Raw genomic sequence first — 20268 nt, forward strand, 5'->3', positions numbered from 1 at the left:
ATACTAGGGAGGAATTACACTACAAATTTTGGGGGGCTTTTTCTCCTTTTACCCCTTATGAAAAGGAAAAGTTGGGGTCTACACCAGCCTGTTAGTGTAAAAAAAAAAAAAAAAATTTACACTAACATGCTGGTGTTGCCCTTTTACTTTTTATTTTCACAAGAGGTAAAAGGAAAAAAGACCCCCAAATTTTGTAACACAATTTCTCCTGAGTACGGAAATACCCCAGATGTGGGCGTAAAATGATCTGCGGGCGCATAACAAGGCTCAAGAGTGAGAGCGCACTATGTACATTTGAAGCCTAAATTGGGGATTTGCACAAGGGTGGCTAATTTTACAGCGGTTCTGACATCAACAAAAAAATATAAATACTGACATGTGACCCCATTTTGGAAACTACACCCCTCACGGAATGTAACAAGGGGTATAGTGAGCCTTAAAGGGGTACTCCGGTGAAAACCTTTTTTCTTTTAAATCAACTGGCTCCGGAAAGTTAAAAAGATTTGTAAATTACTTCTATTAAAAAATCTTAATCCTTCCAGAACTTATTAGCTGCTGAATACTACAGAGGAAATTATTTTCTTTTTGGAATGCTCTCTGATGACATCACGAACACAGTGCTCTCTGCTGATGTTATTATAATAAGGGAGTTGAACCCAAGGCCCCAGCACTGCAAGGCAGCAGTGCTAACCACTAAGCCACCATGCTGCCCTTAGCATACATCTGCTATGCACGGTTGCTAAAATGGACAGAAATGTCAGCAGAGAGCACTGTGCTCGTGATGTCATCAGTGTTCCAAAAAGAAAGGAATTTCCTCTGTAGCATTCCGCAGCTAATAAGTACTGGAAGGATTAAGATTTTTTAATAGAAGTAAATCACAAATATGTTTAACTTTCTGGCACCAGTTGATTTAAAAGAAAAAAGGTTTCCACCGGAGTACCCCTTTAACACCCCGCAGGTGTTTGACAAATTTTCATTAAAGTTGGATGGGAAAATGGAAAAAAAAATGTTTTCCACTAAAATGCAGGTTACTCTAAATTTTTCATTTTCACAAAAATTTGTAACCCCATTTCTTCTGAGTAAGAAAATACCCCAAATGTGGATGTAAAGTGCTCGGCGGGTGAACTACAATGCTCAGAAGAGAGGGAGCGCCATTGGGATTTTGAAGAGAAAATGTGTCCGGAATTGAAAGCCACGTGTGTTTACAAAGCCCCCATAGTGCCAGAACAATGGACCCCCCAACATGTGACCCCATTTTGGAAACTACACCCCTCACGTAATGTAATAAGGGGTGAGCATTTACGCCCCACAGGTGTCTGGCAGATTTTTGGAACAGTGGTCCGTGAAAATGAAAAATTTAATTTTTCATTTGCTCAGCCCACTGTTCCAATGATCTGTCAAATGTTAGTGAGGTGTAAATACTCACTGCACCCCTTATTAAAATCTGTGAGGGGTTAAGTTTCCAAAATGGGGTCACGTTCGGGGGGTCCATTGTTCTGGCACCACGGGGGGCTTTGTAAACGCACATGGCCCCTGACTACCATTCCAAACAAATTCACTTTTCAAAAGCTCAATGGCGCTCCTCCTATTCTGAGCATTGTAGTTCGACCGCAGGGCGTCCCCCTCCCATAGACTTGTATTGAAAGGCAGGCCGTGACGTCACGAGGGGCGGAGCCGTGACGTAACGATGCTCCGGCCCCTGTACTGCCCGTCATTACGTGCAGAGCGAACTCGCTCTGTGCTGTAATGAGAGCGGGGTACCGCAGCGGGGATCCCAGGGCTCCCCAGCAGCGGGACCGCGGCAATCTGACATCTTATCCCCTATCCTTTGGATAAAGGATAAGATGTCTAGGGGCGGAGTACCCCTTTAAGGAGTTCAGTGTGTGTGATAAAAAAAATAAAAAAAATGGTTGTAGTTTTATAGTACAGGTCCTTTCTGTGTAGAAATAATTGTTAGTTTTGTTTTTGTTTTTTAATAATGAAGCTTTTTTTATTTGTAAAATGGCAAACCTATTTTTTTTAAAGTTTTACCAGATAATTTTTTTTAACAATATTTATTAGTCCCTCTAAAGGAATGGAATATGTGATTCTTTGATCATTTACATAATATACTGAATTACTTATGTATTTTTGCCTGCCTAACATACATGTCATGGGGGCCTTTGTTAGGCCCGAGGCTGCCATGGCAACCCAGACCCACTTCATGGTTGCATTGCTCTTTGGTCGCTATAAACTGTAGCACCTAGGAGGTTAAATAGCCAGTATGTCAGAGTTGCAACTGTTCACTTATCCTTTTCCTGAGTTTTGTTGTTTTACTGGTTAGAAATAATTTTTGCAGGACAAGTTGTACTTTGTACTATTTAATGTATTGCAAAGCAGACGGCTATTCCTTCCTGCCCAGCTAACTGCACAAGTATTTTCAATAGGGAGTGAAGAAATAAGCCTCTGCTAATCCCCCAAACCTCCCACCCCCGTGATCCCTGTGCAGCACCCAGCGTTCATTTAGAATGCTGGGTTCGGGTGGCGGGGTTGTGACGTCACTGCCACGCCCTTTGTGACGTCAAAACATGCCCCTTCAATGAAAGTCTATGGGAGGGGGCATGGCTGTGACGTCACGACTCCCCCTTCTACCCGTTTCAAGCGTTGGGAACAAAATGCTACGAATGCTGGGGCAGCAGAGTACCCCTTTAAAAAAAAATGTGGGTTTCTTTTATTAAACATGGTGTCAGAAAAAGTGGCTGTGAAACTTTATAAATAATGCATTAAGCCTAAAAATAATCTTTCCAATGCAATTGCACTATAAAGCACATTGATAAATATACCCATTGCTGTGTTGTACTTTTGGGGGTGGGTTTTTCTAATTTTTTTAAACTTTTTTTTTTAACTTTTATTTTTACACCCTAATAGTCCCCATAGGGGACTATTTATAGCAATCATTGCTAATACTAATACTGCTATTGCTAATATTGCTAATACTGTTCAGTGCTATGCATAGGGCATAGCACTGATCATTGTTATCGGTCATCTTCTGCTCTGGTCTGCTCGATCGCAGACCAGAGCAGAAGACCCGTGGAAGGCAGCGGAGGCAGTTGCCATTCTGGGTGATCGGATCATCGCAGCAGCGCTGCGGGCGATCCGATCATCCATTTTCTTGACTGCAATGCTGCAGATGCTGTGATCTGTATTGATCACGGCATCTGAGGGGTTAATGGCGGACATCCACGTGATCGCGGATGTCGGCCATTAACGGCGGGTCCCTGGCTGCTATCAGCAGCCGGGACCTGCCGCGCATGATCCGGGCATCGCCACGATGCTCGCGGTTATGTATAGAACGTAAATGTACGTCCTGGTGCGTTAAAGGGTACCTCTCATCAAAAAAACTTTTGATATATTATAGATTCGTGTATGCAGAATAACTTTACAATTGCAATGTTATTAAAAAAATATGCTTCTTTCTATTTAATTTTCCACTTTGAAGAAATGACCACTAGGGGTCTCCCTACCAGTCCTGTCAGCAAGCATTTCAGACTCATGCTGGAGTCCTAAACACTACGAGCTGCCAGTCTGCTTTGTTCACAAAGGAGAACACCCAGAGCTGTGAACAAAGCAGGCTGGCAGCTCTGAGTGTTTAGGACTCCAGCATGAGTCAGAAATGCTTGCTGACAGGACTGATCGGGAAAAATACAATAGAAAGAAGCATATTTTTCATTAACATGCTATTGGAAAGTTATTCAACATTCATTAATCTAAAATATATCAAAAGTTTATTTGATGAGAGGTACCCTTTAAGTACCACCTCACCAGGACGTAAATTTACATCCTGCGTCGTTAAGGGGTTAAAATGATACCCAACTTATATAGGTTTTATTTTGTTTTACTTTTTAACCCCTTAAGGACTCAGCCCCTTTTCACTTTAAGGACTCAAAACAATCTTCGTTTTTGTACTTTCTTTTTTTTCTCCTCATCTTCTAAAAAATCATAACATGTTCAATTTTACACCTACAGACCCATGTAAGGGCTTTTTTTTTTTTTTTTTTGCGTCACCAATTGTTCTTTGTAAGGACATTACTTTTTATAATGTAAGGCTGCTTTCACACTATAAAGTTCTTCCGTTTAAAGATCCTTTATGAAATTCCGTTATAAAGTCTTTTATAACGGATCCTTAAACTTCCGTTAATAAATCCCATTAAAGTCTATGGGATTTTTTAATCTTCCGTTTGTACCTTTTTTGTTCCGTTAAACTAACGTCCGTTAGTTATAACGGAAGTATAGAACGGACATGCAGTATTTTTTTTTCCGTTTATAATTAACGGATCATTTAAAATCTGTTAATTATTAACATTGAAGCCTATGGCGTAACGGACGTTACAAAATACACCAGTTATTGTCCGTTAATTTAACGTCCGTTAGTGCTACTGAGCATGCTCAGTAGAGGCTTCACACTCCTGAAGTCACATGGGATAGTTGAGTAGTGCTCACACCCCCTGTCACACCCCCTCTACTTCCTGGTCAGACAGCAGGATGCAGCAGTAGGAGTCTGTTCTGGGTATCCGTATTCATCCGCCGCCATCCGCCTGATAGCACCCCTGATAGCACTTCAACAGCGCCCAAGAACAAGAGCAGTGCACTCTCCTGCACCCCCCCCCTCCATGAAGCAGAGTAGTGCACCCTCCTGCACCCCCCCTCCAGGAGGCAGCGTAGTGCACCCTCCTGCACCCCCCCTCCAGGAGGCAGAGTAGTGCACCCTCATGCACCCCCCCTCCAGGAGGCAGAGTAGGCAGAGTAGTGCACCCTCCTGCACCCCACCCCCCCCCGATAGTGGCATCCTTTTATACCCTCCCCTTCAGGTAGGAGGAGGAGCTTCAACTGTTGCAAGGTGTGCAGTTAGGGAGAGGTCAAACAAAGGTGAATATAACGGACGTTAATAATAAGGTATTAACGGATAATAACGGATAAACATTTATCCGTTTAATTAACGGGTGTTAGAAATCTATTCATCAGTTATAATCGTTTATTCATCCGTTATATAACGTCCGTTAAATCAGTATAGAATTGAATATAACGGATGTTTTATAATGAATTTATGAACCATAGTGTGAAAGTAGCCTAATCTGGGGCGAAACAAAAAAAATTTGTGGGGTGAAATGAAAAAAAACCCTCAATTTTTAGAGCTTCCGTTTCTACGCAGTGCACTTTTCGGTAAAAATTACACCTTATCTTAATTTTGTAGGTCCATACAGTTACAGGGATACCCGATTTATGTAGGTTTTATTTATTTTACTACTTAAAAAAAATTATAACTACATGTACCAAAATTATGGAAAAAAAGGAAATTAAGGAAAAAAACAAAGAGACCAGAGGGGGCGCCTCGTGTGATACCATAAGGATAGTGAAAGATAGAGAAGTGGCGGGGCCTGTTCGACCCCTAAGTAGCTGCTGCTCACATTGCAGCAAGTAAAAACTTGCGTATCGACCAGCAATTGGGGTTACAAAAGAAGCTAGAATCGATGCTGAGCCTCAGGTTGCAGGAGAGGTAAGACCATTTCCTGGGAATAGACTTGTGCTAGTTAAAGGGGTTGTGCGCTGCCCTGCCTTTCGGAGCTCGCTCACAGCATTCGAAAGTTCATTACTCCGAAGCTGTGTGCGAGCTTCCATGTTCGCGGCCGCCGGGGGCGAGCGAGACGTCATGAGGGGGCGGGCAAGACGTCACGAGGGGCCAGGCGTGATGTCACGCCCGGCAGCCGCGAACACGGAAGCCCGCACACAGCGTTCGGAGTAATGAACTTCCGGACACTGTGAGTGGAGCTCCGAAAGGCAGGGCAGCGCACAACCCCTTTAGGCAAACGAAAGCTGGAGATGGCGCTGCTGGTTCCAATGGTGGAAGTAACAAACCGTAGCCAGAGATGTATTTAGTACAAAACACTGGGAGGTTTATGAAATAGTACATAAAAAACAATAAAACAGGAGGATTACATGATTCGGATGAGCCTTCCCCTTCATCAGATCAGTATCTGATATTGAAACGCGATTGGAACCATCAGTGCCATCTCCAGGTTTCTTTTGCTTAATATGCACCCAAATTTTTATTTTTTCTGACCACTATAAAAAAAATCAGCATATGGGGCTATATGAGATCTAATTTTTTGTGCCGTGGTCTGTAGTTTTTATCGGTACCATTTTTGTTTTCATGGGACTTTTTGATCGCTTTTTATTAATATTTTTATGGTATGTGAAGTGACCAAAAATGCACAATTTTGGACTTTGGTATTTTTTTAAGTGTACGCCATCGTGCGGTTTAGCTAACCTTATGTTTTAATAGTTCGGACATTTATGCATGCGGCGGTACCACATATGATTATTTTTTCTTTATTACATTATTTTATTTAAAAAAGGAAAAATGGGGTGATTCAAACTTTTATTAGAGGGGGCTTATTCACATTTATTCTCTTATATTTTGTTTACCACTTTTTTTTTAGCCCCCTTAGGGGGCTATACCATGCAATCTCTTGCAACCATGTAATCTAGCCTGCTGAGCAGACATGGAGCAGTAGATCGCCGATCGGACGTCGAGAAAGCAGGTGAGGACCCTCCCATCGTCCAGTAAGCTGATCGGGACATCGCGATTCTGTCGCGATAGTCCTGATCAGTTCTTCTGAGCTGCAGGGATAGTTTTAGTTTCACTTTAGACGCCGCGATCAATGCCAGGCATCGGCCTGATCGGTGGTGCTTGGCATTAGCCATGGGTCCTGGCTGCCCGTAGCAACCAGGACTCACAGGGTTTAACCCGTTCTGCGCTCGTGAGAACGGTTCAAACCCCGTAAGGACTGAGGAACGGGGGCATACCTGTACGCCCTGCTTTCTTAAGTGATAAAAAAAAAAGCAAATTATAATGGTGTTTGTACGAAAATTAGCATGTTTAAAAATTTATTATTTTTCTGTATATGGGGCTGTATGAGGTCTAATTTTTTGTGCCGTGATCTGAAGTTTTCACCGTGATCTAAAATTTTTGTATTGATGGGACTTTTTGATCGCTTTTTATAAAAAATTTTTGGGTATACAAAGTGACCAAAAAACACAATTTTGGACTTTGGAATTCTTTTACGTTTATGCCATTGACTGTGTGGTTTAATTATTGCTATGTTTTTTTTTTTTTTTTAACCCCTGTGGCAGTGTGGCAAGGAAAGGGTGTATTTCCCTTGCTATCTCTGCAGAATGCTCCACCTGTGGCCTGATTAATGAGGTATCAGGAAGGGAAAGTGTGTGTTTAAAAGGAACAGAATAGTTGGGGCTCTTCCTAGGAGACAGCATGTGGGCTGTAGGGAAGAGACAGAGGCTGCTGAGGAGTACACAGCCCGAGCTGAGTGGCTCAAAGAGAGTGACATGAAGTGTGAGTAGAAGGTTGCAGGGGACATATGTTTAACCGGCTGAGGGTAGCTCAGCGGTTGTTAGTCAGGACAAGCTGATCTGTGTAGTCAGTGACCAGACGGTCTAGGATTTTGTTTGTTCCTGCTTTTTGTTTATTTCTTTCCCTGCAACCTGTGTAATAAAACTGGCAAGGTGCCAGATTTGCATTATAAGCGTTTGTTTGCTGGTTTATTGAGAAGAAACGCATCCTGTGGCGTGGTCAAGGACGATCCCAGAGCTAATCCCCAAGGAGGAATCCTTACACCCCTTAAGGACTCAGCCCATTTTGGCCTTAAGGACTCAGACAATTTAATTTTTACGTTTTCATTTTTTCCTCCTCGCCTTCTAAAAATCATAACTCTTTTATATTTTCATCCACAGACTATATGAGGGCTTGTTTTTTGCGCAACCAGTTGTCCTTTGTAATGACATCACTCATTATATCACAAAATGTATGGCGCAACCAAAAAACACTATTTTTGTGGGGAAATTAAAACGAAAAACGCAATTTTGCTAATTTTGGAAGGTTTTGTTTTCACGGCGTACAATTTATGGTAAAAATGACGTGTGTTATTTATTCTGATCAATACTATTAAAATGATACCCATTATTACATACTTTTATATTATTGTTGCGCTTAAAAAAAATCACAAACTTTTTAACCAAATTAGTACGTTTATAATCCTTTTATTTTGATGACCTCTAACTTTTTTATTTTTCCGTATAAGCGGCGGTATGGGGGCTCATTTTTTGCGCCATGATCTGTACTTATTTTTTGATACCACATTTGCATATAAAAAACTTTTAATACATTTTTTATAATTTTTTTTTAAATAAAATGTATTAAAAAAGTAGGAATTTTGGACTTTTTTATTTTTTTCACGCCGTTCACCGTACGGGATCATTAACATTTTATTTGAATAGTTCGGACATTTACGCACGCGGCGATACCAAATATGTCTATAAAAAAAATGTTTACGCTTTTTGGGGGTAAAATAGGAAAAAACGGACATTTAACTTTTTTATTGGGGGAGGGGATTTTTCACATTTTTTTTACTTTTACTTTTACATTTTAAAAAAAAAATTTTTTTACACTTGAATAGTCCCCATAGGGGACTATTCATAGCAATACCATGATTGCTAATACTGATCTGTTCTATGTATAGGACATAGAACAGATCAGTGTTATCGGCTATCTTCTGCTCTGGTCTGCTCGATCACAGACCAGAGCAGGAGACGCCGGGAGCCGGAAGGAGGAAGGTGAGGGGACCTCCGTGCGGCGTTGCGAATGATCGGATCCCCGCAGCAGCGCTGTAGGCGATCCGATCATTCATTCAAATCACGCACTGCCGCAGATGCCGGGATCTGTATTGATCCCGGCACCTGAGGGGTTAATGGCGGATCGCGGGCGTCGGCCATTGCCGGCGGGTCCCTGGCTGCGATCAGCAGCCGGGATCAGCCGTGCATGACACGGGCATCGCTCCAATGCCCGCGGTTATGCACAGGACGTAAATGTACGTCCTGGTGCGTTAAGTACCACCGCACCAGGACGTACATTTATGTCCTGCGTCCTTAAGGGGTTAAATAGGAAAAAGGGGGAAAGGGTTAGATTCCATAGCATAGCATTGATCAGTGTTATTATTGCTCGACTGCTCCAGCCTGCTGAGGCTGATTGGAGCATCGAGGGACAGATCGGACAGTGAGGGGGGCAGGTTAGGGCCCTCCTGCCGTCCTCTCAGCTGTTCCAGACGCAGCGATTTCACCGCCGCTGTCCCAAACAGCCCACTTAGATGCTGCAATCAACTTTGATTGTGGAGTCTAAAGGGTTAATACCGGACATCAGTCCAATCGGCGATGTCCCACATTAGCCGTGGGTCCTGGTTGCTGAAAGCAACCGGGACCCACTAGAAATGAAACGCGCTTCATATAACGGGAGCGGGCAATGGACATAAATAAAGGTCCATTGTCCTTAAGGGGTTAAAGAATCATGACGTAGTAAAATATGTAGTTGAGCATCATAATAAAAAAAAAAAAACATGGAAACCAACAATCATGTTTTCTCTTATAAAGGTAAGAGATTTCTGTTAAGTAAAGTAGCATGGTATGATATTTAGGAAATTGGTACCACTAACTTCCTAAAAACATATAATACTCTGGGTAGGATAAACATTTTATATAACATAATTCTGCCTAACCAGCTTAATTCAAAATTAGACTTACTGTCAACCTCATTTTGTATAGATGTATTAAGAGAACTTTGCTGCTGCCAATGTTTTGCTGAACCTGTCATTTACAGACCTAGGTAAGTGATTAAGTTGTTGTACCATTTCTATGAAAACATTTTGATAATGTGTATTGTGGTCAGATTATTTCCGTAAATCGTGTGTTACATTGAAATGTTTATATATCCTATGTACCTAATAACACATAACTAAAGCCTGGTGTGTGCCCAGCCGGCCGTATAGGGTTAACCTAAGGTAAGAAGAGGGCTACCCAAAGGAGGATGAGAAAGTTTGATGAGATCGAGTGAAAAAGTGGGGAGGGTTGGGTGGGAGAAACGAGCTGACTCGAACGCTACCCAGGCACCGGGGACCCGGGTCATTCTAGTACCCATAACTCCTCCCACAACTTAGATTAACTGCTAACAGCTAATCTCTATTTGTGGTCAGATTATTTCCGTAAATTGTGTGTTACATTGAAATATTTATATATCCTATGTACCTAATAACACATAACTAAAGCCTGGTGTGTGCCCAGCCAGCCGTATAGGGTTAACCTAAGGTAAGAAGAGGGCAAAAGACCAGATCGTTTAGTGTATTAAATTTAATGAAGAACATGTGTCAGGATCCGGACTGGTATGCAGCGAGGACACTGGTGGTGGATCCTCTGTGTCAATGGGGTGATGGCGTGGGCCGTACCAGGGGAACGGAGTCTAAGGGGCTACTGGTTTTCACCAAAACCCGCTGCAGAGTGGGATGGACTTGCAGCGGCAGGTAACCCCCAGGTCGTTCCACCCGATAGCGACTCAACCCCAGCTGACAGCTGAGACAGGAGCGGTACACAGGGACAAGGCAAGAGCAAGGCTGGACGTAGCAGAAGGTCAGGGCAGGCAGCAAGAGTCGTAGTCAGGGGCAACAGCAGAAGGTCTGGGTACACAGGCTTGGGAACACACTAAGCACTTTCACAGGGCACAAGGCAACAAGATCCGGCAAGGACAGGAAAGGGAAGTGGGTTTTTATACACATCCCCGCCGGTGACACCAGTCCAGCGCTCCCTGTCAGCGGGTCTGACCGGGGCGCTGCACAGAGAAGAACGCCGCGAGCGCTCCGGGGAGGAGCAGGGACCCGGAGCGCTCGGCGTAACAATATGACTTACACATCAGCTCGTTTACAGAAAGCTTGAGCCATTTCTACCTGAGGATCAGGTATATATCGCTGGAAACATGGCGATTTCCAGCAGTCCAGTCTTTTTATAATATGAGAGGGAACCCCATGTCTAGAGGCTGATGAGGTTGCTCCCATTCTGAATGAGTGACCGGTAATGGAGATTGAGTTTAAGCTCGCATTCCGAGCCAAGATCCTTATATGACTCACAAAATCTTTGTAGGAGAGTGGCTGTGTAGGGAAAGGGAGTAGTGGGGTGTCAGGGGATTTATCACGTAGTAATTCAACCAGCTGATGAAGAACTGTTACCGGGCACCAAGGATTCTGAGTAGGGAAATATTTTACCTGAACCTGTTTGTTCTGCTGGGTTTTGGTGCAATCCAACAAGAGCATATATCCAGTCCCTGAAGGTATGAGATGTTTGATCAGAAGAGCCTGAAAATTATAACTGGTTTTAGTAAATTCCCCAGGTCTCAGGAACCCAAAATAACTTGAGTACATAGCTGCTTTTAATACTATGCTGGCGGAGAACCCAAAGGGGTGATTGTCTAATGAGCGACTAAATTGCTGAAACATGGCTGCAGACAACGGGGCTCTGGATGGTGGTTTAGGCTTCTCTGATTTCTGGATACCCTTCAACGCCGCTTTAACCGGATGTGCACTTAAAATGAAAGGAAGGTCAGGATACCTGAGGAAACGATGGTGTTGAATGCCCGAGAGATATAACCTTATGGAGCTGTGGGATAGCTTTAATGAATAGTGGCAAAAAGAAACGAACGCTAAAATGCAGGGTATGTCCATAAGCTGAGGTGAGGGGTGAGTATGCTGAAATTGTGAAAAAATGTCCCAAGCCAGTTTGTATGACCTAGCTGTATTTTTTTTGCTAGGGACAGATTAATCAATTTTATAGCTCCATCTTAATGTCCGCTTAATCCAACCTCCAAGTATTGAAAGGGGGTATTGGTGTAGCCAATTCGTCCGCTCCTGGCATCACTTGGCGGAATACCTGGGGATTAAAGTGAGACCGCGCATCAGTGGCTATGTTCTTTTTGCCTTCTATGTGGACACATTCTATGTGAATTTTTTTATTAAGGCAGTATGTGTCAGCCTACGGAGAAATGCCATTATGTGTAGGGACTTGGACCTTCCCTTGCAAATTATGTCACGTATGGCCATGTTGTCCGTGTGAAATACTATAGTCTGACCTTGCCATAAGTGGCTCCACATCAAGGCTGCTGCTACTATTGGAACAATTTCGAAGAAGGCTGACGTGGAAGAGAATCCTGGCAAGGCCAGCAACTCCGGGGGCCATGCCCCGGCAAACCAATGCGTCTTGTGTATGGCCGCAAAGCCTGCTGATGCTGCGGCATCGGTGATAACTGTAGTAGAATACCGGTTAGACCTAGGAATAAACATGGAGATACCGTTCCAAGTCGTCAAATATTGGTCCGACATGGCCAAGTCTGCTCTAGCAGCCTGGTCAAGAACCACCGGAGAATTGGCATCGGGGGCTGTTGGGAGCAGGGCAAGTAATCTGGATATGAAGGCTCTGCCCTGAGGAATGATCCTCATTGCAAAATTTAGCATGCCCAAAAGGCTCTGGAGCTGCTGTCTATTAAACACCGGGGAGCATGCCAAATTGTGAATGACTGCCCGGATCCGAACCAGCTTATCCTGTGGGAGACTGGCTTCCATGCAGGCAGTGTCTAGAGTGATCCCTAGGAAAGTAATAGAAGTGGCAGGGCCTTCCACCTTCCTCTCGGCCACGGGGACATTAAGACAACGGAAAACATGGAGAAGCGTCTCCAGATCCCCGGGTACATCAGAGGGACTTTCAAGCAATAGGAAATCATCTAAATAGTGCAGAACATTGGAACATGACCATTGATTAACCAAAATCCATTCTAAAGCTGATGCAAAAGAGTCAAACAGCCAAGGGCTGCTCTTTGATCCAAAGGTAAGACGAGTGGCAAAGAAGTATTGACCCCCCCATTTTATTCCGTGCCACTGCCACAAATCGGGACGTATAGGTAGTAATTTGAAGGCGTCCGAGATGTCAGCTTTGGATAGCCATGTACCAGGACCGAGGTTCAGGATTTTTTGAATTGCCATGTCACCTGATGAATACTTCAAAGATACCTCTTCTGATGGTATTAACGAATTGAGGCTTGTAACGAAGGATGAAGGAGGTGCGGACAAGTCATATATTAATCTGAATTTATTCGAGAATTTTCCACATGCTACACCGATCGGGCTGACCCTCCACTGGTTGAAGGGGGCCCTGGGAAAGGGGCCGATGACAAAGCCTTTACGAACCTCCTGGTTCAATAATTCCAATACCACCTCAGGATTATTGTCAGCCGACTGTAGGTTTCTACATTCAAAGTGTCATGTGGCAGGCATACGAACCCTGTGAAGAAACCTCTGGTGAAACCCTGGTACAAAAAATCTACAAAACCCTGGTCCGGATGATCCTGCAAAAAGGATCTGAGAACTTTCGTGCACTGGCTTTTGGGATGAGCCCTGTGGCAGATGCAACAAATATGTAATAGCCTACACTGGCTGAATCGGCAGGACGAAAAATTGAAATTATTACAAATTTGTGCATTACCAAGGTAGTGCACTGGTCTACCTAGCTTGTCAACAGAGGGGCCCGCCTGTGCTTTAGGTGCTGGTCCACCCTCCACAGATGATGTGCCTGCGACTGCGTTTGGGCACCAGTTTGTACCATGTGTGGATGACTGACAGATACCACACAGGGGAGCCCTGAGCCCGGCAAAGTGCCTGCAGAAAAGCTCTGTGTCCTACACTGCCCAATTTGTTCCCTGCTGAAATTGGGACAAGGTGGCTGCTGCTTTTGCAGAGAAGGACCTGTGATAATCATAGAATGATGTACCACCGTACTTATATTCCAGGTCCACTAACTTATGTAAGTATTGATCCAACTCTATTCTTCTGCTCGGATTAGCGGCACAGAGGACATCCTTGTAGAGACCAAAAGCTAATACGAATTCAGGAATATTTAACTTCCTGTTCAGCCTAGGGTCTCTGGCCTTGACCGTCACTGAGACCTCCCCACAGGCGAACATCTTATTGTCCAAAACGTCCTGTGAGGCCACCAGGAGGGATGCCAAATTAACAAACTTGCCCTCTACGATGTCCTTCCTGATGACCTCAGGGATGAAGTGTACCGGAATGAGACTTACAGAGGAAGAAAACGTACCTGGAGAAGGACCCCCAGGAACGGTTGTGACCACAGAACACCCGGACTCGACCACTGGTGGAGTCGAGATGGCTGCAGGAACCGAGGTGATAACGGGAGTAGGGACAGAGGTGGACCCTGAGGGTCCAGCAATAACAGCCAAGGTCCCTGGCACCGCAGCTGCCTCTGGAGACAAGGAAGATGCTGGAAAGGCCTGACTGGCCCGGGCTTCCAAAGCCCCCAGTCTACCCTGCATATCCTGCATAGTAGAAGACAACTTGTCCAGTGCTGAAAGAATCTTATCTAAAAATCCTGACTCTCGGTCTGCCTGATCAGTGGGACCCGGGGTTTCATGAGAGCTTAAAAGTCTGAAAAGCTCGACTTTTCTAGCGGTAGCTGGAAAGGGGATGCCTCGGCGGCGTAACTCTGCTATAATCTTAGGAACAGTCCAAGTCCTGAACGATAGGACACTCCCTTGATTGGTAGATCTGGCAGGTGACGATCTGGCAGGCGAAGATCTGGCAAGCAAGGATCTAGCTGCGAAGATCTGGCTGGTGTTGCGGGAACTGTTGCCTTTTCCATACTTCCAGATACCACAGACATCGCCTTAAAACAATGAAATAATTCCCTGTCAGAGAAAGTGTACCTTAAGCTACCCTCCCACAGACAAGAGGAAACAACATGAGGCGCGTGGATTGAAAACAATCTGCCTCTAGAAGTGAAAATGACAAGACTGGTGAACTAACTAAGCCAGATTACAAGGCGCAAGGATTGGCATGGCAATCCACCTCTACTGGCTGCCCCCCCCCCCCCTCTATATCAATATCATAATACCCATCCCCACCCCAACGTGAGGCATCAAGGACTGACCCGGAGGCCCGCCCCTGGAAACGAGGAAAGCCAGAGTGGCTGAAGAAACCCAGACCCCACTCCCCCTTCCTCTAAAGCCGGTGTACATACCGAACTGTACTTACGACGTATGATAATTCCGACACCTATAGAAAATGATAAATTTAAGAACTGAATCAGCTAATTGCCTACCTTGATAATACAATGCTATATGGTACCTGAATAACCTGTAGAGACAGTAAGCAGAGTCAAATGAGTTGATAGAAAAGTAGAGGCTGCCTAAACAAGACAAGTATAAATAAACGGGGATTACTGTAACCCTGGAATATACCGCAGAAACCTTATTAAAAAACAATCAAAGTACCTGTATTATAATCCTATCAACAGCTGTATACTGAATTGATGCTGAAAGGTAAGCGTAGATGAACGTATATCTCTGAAACCAAACAAAACATAAAGGAGTCACCCTGGATGAAATATTCACATGACTAACCGACAAGAAATATTCATATGATGTGACCACCGGTAAGGTGCCGAACTGGAAGCAATTCACCGTGATATAACCAGACGTGGACTGGTGACCTAAATATATACAATATGAAAACGTAGCAGAAAGTCAAGACTGGTGAGAAAAAAAAAAAAAAATAAATCTGAACACGTGATCTCACAGCCAGAATGCTAAATCTAGCTCGGATGCCGCTGCTATAAGTGCTGAGATGAACTGACCGATATTGCAACCATGAACATGAGTGAACCTCATATTCCACCGAGAAACCCCTGTGTAACTGTGGTGTCAAACAGGACTGTGCATTACATAGGACCGCAGGGACCCAAACTACATGATCTGTACTTCGAGAGTTCACCCTGTCATCTGTAAAGTTTACATAGGACTTACATAGGACTTATTGGTTTATCTGCATACTGGGAGCTCACTCTATGTTGTCTGTGGTGTTACTCCGGACCGCGGCCTCGTATCCCCCATGACCTGCACTCAGAGAGTTAAGTGTGTTTATCTGAGATGTAGCATGGGACTGCAGGTACATCTACATGGTCTGGAGGCCCACCACAGTAAGTTTACGCCAATGAGCTGACCAAGCACTCCAGACAACCATAAGGAGACCGATATCAGCCGTGCATATATGGTGCGAGAGTGGCTTCATGCATTTATAAATATGAGGGAAGCAAGTGCTCATAAGTGCCCCAACCTATACAGCCTGACCGTGACATATTTATAACATAAGAGCCCACAAATGCCTTTCCAACGACATGCCTCAACCTTATAATCACCCCCTAAGTGCGGCCACGATATGAGCTGATGCAGCCACCCCCCCCCCCCCCCCCAAAGCTTTAATGTGCGGACATGCCGTGGAGCAGTGCGCCTGGAACCTCGCTCTTCCTCCCGGCTCCACTGCTCCACCGCACGCCAGCACCCCTATGATATTGTTTGCCCGGTATCCCCGGGAGACCAGTGTGGTAACGTGTGACATGCCGGCCGAGCGGCACAACGGAGCTAACGAGCTCCTCCCCACCCAGAAGAAGATACACAGCAAAAGAGTCAGAAACGGGGCTGGCTCGGCAGCCTGACATCCGACCCCCCCCCCCCCTCAGCATTAACCCCTTCCCGACCTATGACATACCTGTACGTCATGGGTGGCAAGGTGTTCCCGACCCATGACATACAGGTACGTCATGGACATTACTGCCGCTACTCGCGGCATCCCGCAGCGCCCGGAAAGATGGTTGCTATCACTGATAGCCAGCCATCTTACCGTGCGACCACGGGGGGTTTCGTCCCCCACCCCCCCCCAGCGATCGCTGCTATCAGCTGGTCAAATCTGACTAGCTGATAGCAGCGTTTCGCTATCAGAATACTTAGCAGCGCTGTGTGTGAGTCCCGATCACGGGGATCGGGACACACACCGCTCTGCTAAGTGTCCCTGACCCGTCCCCCGGCGTCACTTACCCGTCGGAGCGGTGTCCCGAGCGGTCCCGGCGTCCTCCGTGCGGTCCCGGCGTCCTCCGTGCGGTCCCGGCTGCGCTGCGTCCCGGAGGTGAGTTTCCGGCAGCAGTGCGGCATCTTCATTGGCAGCAGTGAGATCGCCGTAAAGCGATCTCACTGCTGCCTCTGAGAGTTTCAAAACTGCAACTCCCAGCATGCCCAGACAGCCTTTGGCTTTCTGGGCATGCTGGGAGTTGTAGTTTTGCAACATCTGGAGGTCCACAGTTTGGAGACCACTGTATAATGGTCTCCAATCTGTGCTCTTCCAGATGTTGCAAAACTACAAATCTCAGCATGCTCAGTCTGTCCAGGCATGCTGGGAGTTGTAGTTCTCTAACATCTGGAAGAGCACAGATTGGAGACCATTATACAGTGGTCTCCAAACTGTGGACCTCCAGATGTTGCAAAACTACAACTCCCAGCATGCCCAGACTGCCCAAGCATGCTGGAAGTTGTAGTTCGGCAACATCTGATCCTTCAGATATTGCCGAACTACAACTTCCAGCATGCCTGGGCAGTCTGGGCATGCTGGGAGTTGTAGTTTTGCAACAACTGGAGGCACACTAGTTGGGAAACATTGTCCGTTTCCTACCTCAGTGCCTCCAGCTGTTGCAATTGTTGCAAAACTATAACTCCCAGCATGCACTGACAGACCATGCATGCTGGGAGTTGTAGTTTTGCAACAGCTAGAGGCACACTGGTTTGGAAACACTAAGTTTGGTTGCAAAACACTTGAAAGTTTATTACTTAACTTAGTGTTTCCAAACCAGTGTTCCTCCAGCTGTTGCAAAACTACAACTCCCAGCATGCACGGACAGCCAAAGGGCATGCTCGGAGTTTGCAACAGCTGGATGTTTGCCCCCTCCCCCCAATGTGAATGTACAGGGTACACTCACATGGGCGGAGGTTTACAGTGAGTGCTGCAAGTTTGAGATGGCGCAAATTTTGCGCTGCAGCTCAAACTTCCAGCGGCAAACTTGCTGTGAACCTCTGCCCATGTGACTGTACCCTAAAAACACTACACTACACTAACACTAACCTAAAATAAAAAGTAAAAAACACTACATATACACATACCCCTACACAGCCCCCCTCCCCCCAAAAAATGAAAAACGTCTGGTACGCTACTGTTTCCAAAACAGAGCCTCCAGCCGTTGCAAAATAATAACTCCCAGTATTGCCGGACAGCCATTGACTGTCCAGGCATGCTGGGAGTTTTGCAACAGCTGGAGGCACCCTGTTTGGGAATCATTGGCATAGAATACCCCTATGTCCACCCCTATGCAAATCCCTAATTCAGGCCTCAAATGCGCATGGCGCTCTCTCACTTTGGAGCCCTGTCGTATTTCAGGGCAACAGTTTAGGGCCACATATGGAGTATCTCCGTACTCGGGAGAAATTGCCTTACAAATTTTGGGGGGCTTTTTCTTCTTTAACCCCTTATGAAAAGGTGAAGTTGGGGTCTACACCAGCATGTTAGTGTAAAAAAATAATTTTTTTACACTGACATGCTGGTGTTGCCCTATACTTTTCATTTTCACAAGAGGTAAAAGGGAAAAAAGACCCCCAAAATTTGTAACGCAATTTCTCCTGAGTACGGAGATACCCCATATGTGGGCGCAAAGTGCTCTGGGGACGCACAACAAGGCCCAGAAGGGAGAGTGCACCATGTACATTTGAGGCGATTTGCACAGGGGTGGCTGATTGTTACAGCAGTTCTGGCAAACGCAAAACAATAAATATCCACATGTGACCCCATTTTGGAAACTACACCCCTCACGGAATGTAATAAGGGGTGCAGTGAGCATTTACACCCCACTGGTGTATGACAGATTTTTGGAACAGTGGTCTGTGAAAATGAAAAATAAAATTTTTGATTTGCACAGTCCACTGTTTCAAATATCTGTCAAACACCAGTGGGGTGTAAATGCTCACTGCACCCCTTATTAAATTCCATGAGGGGTATAGTTTCCAAAATGGGGTCACATGTGGGGGGGGGTCCACTGTTCTGGCACCATAGGGGCTTCCTAAATGGGACATGCCCCCCAAAAACCCTTTCAGAAAAACTCACTCTCCAAAATCCCATTGTCGCTCCTTCCCTTCTGAGCCCTCTACTGCGCCCGCCGAACACTTTACATACGCATATGAGGTATTTCCTTACTCAAGAGAAATTGGGTTACCAATTTTAGGGTGATTTCTCTCCTTTTACCCCTTGTAAAAATTCAAAAATTGGGTCTACAAGAAAATGCGAGTGTAAAAAATGAAGATTTAGAATTTTCTCCTTCACTTTGCTGCTATTCCTGTGAAACACCTAAAGGGTTAAAACACTTACTGAATGTCATTTTGAATACTTTGGGGGGTGCAGTTTTTATAATGGGGTCATTTATGGGGTATTTCTAATATGAAGATCCTTAAAATCCACTTCCAACCTGAACTGGGCCCTGAAAAATTACGATTTTGAAAATCTTAAGAAAAATTGGAAAATTGCTGCGGAACTTTGAAGCCCTCTGGTGTCTTCCAAAAGTAAAAACTTGTCAATTTTTTTATGCAAACACAAAGTAGACATATTGTATATGTGAATCAATATGTAATTTATTTGGAATATCCATTTTCCTTTCAAGCAGAGACTTTCAAAGTTAGAAAAATGCTAAATTTACAAAATTTTCATGAAATTTTTTGATTTTTTACCAAGAAAGGATGCAAATATCAGTGAAATTTTACCGATAACATAAAGTAGAATATGTCACGAAAAAACAATCTCGGAACCAGAATGATAAGTAAAAGCATTCCAGAGATATTAATGTTTAAAGTGACAGTGGTCAGATTTTCAAAAAATGCCCAGGTCATGAAGGTGAAAATGGGCTGGGTCATGAAGGGGTTAATGTGCGGACATGCTGCAGAGCAGTGCACAGGGAACCCCACTCTTCCTCCCGGCTCCACTGCTCCGCCGCACGCCAGCATCAATGTGATACCGTCTCCCCGGCAACCCCGGAGACCAGCGTGGCTGCATGGGATATGCCGGCCGAGCGGCACCACAGTTAACGAGCTCCCCCCTTCCAGCAGAGAATACACCGGGTGAAAAAATCAGAAACGGGGCTGGCTCGGCAGCCTTAACACCCCCTCACGCACCTGGAACCCTCGCTGGAGAAGAACGGCGCTTTCAAGTGCCGAAGCACGGTCCGATGTTGCCCTTACCTGACCCGTAGTACCAGAAACCGGAAGTGACGTGCAGAGATACAGAAACGAGCTGACTCGAACGCTACCCAGGCATCGGGGACCCGGGTAATTATAGTACCCATAACTCCTGCCACAGCTAACAGCTAATCTCCATTTATAATGTGTTTCGGTATTTAAATGCCTAGTATATTAGTATATTCATTAATGTTATATCAAGAAAAACAGCTAAACTTCTCCAACATGGCCTGTACTAC

The 20268-nt window shown here is 45.0% G+C and overlaps 1 protein-coding gene across 3 annotated transcripts in view; it reads left to right on the forward strand.

Annotated features, from left to right (window-relative positions):
• The window catches only part of LOC130273499 (uncharacterized), a 183176-nt gene that overhangs the window by 63974 nt on the left and 98934 nt on the right, over nucleotides 1–20268 (forward strand). For all 3 annotated transcript variants that reach the window (XR_008844008.1, XR_008844009.1, XM_056520450.1), the window contains exon 2: nucleotides 9646–9706. The gene's annotated coding sequence lies outside the window, so the exon portion shown is untranslated. The remainder of the gene's footprint in view (nucleotides 1–9645; nucleotides 9707–20268) is intronic.

Source organism: Hyla sarda, chromosome 5 (genome assembly GCF_029499605.1).
Source record: "Hyla sarda isolate aHylSar1 chromosome 5, aHylSar1.hap1, whole genome shotgun sequence".
Classification (NCBI taxonomy): Eukaryota; Metazoa; Chordata; class Amphibia; order Anura; family Hylidae; genus Hyla; species Hyla sarda.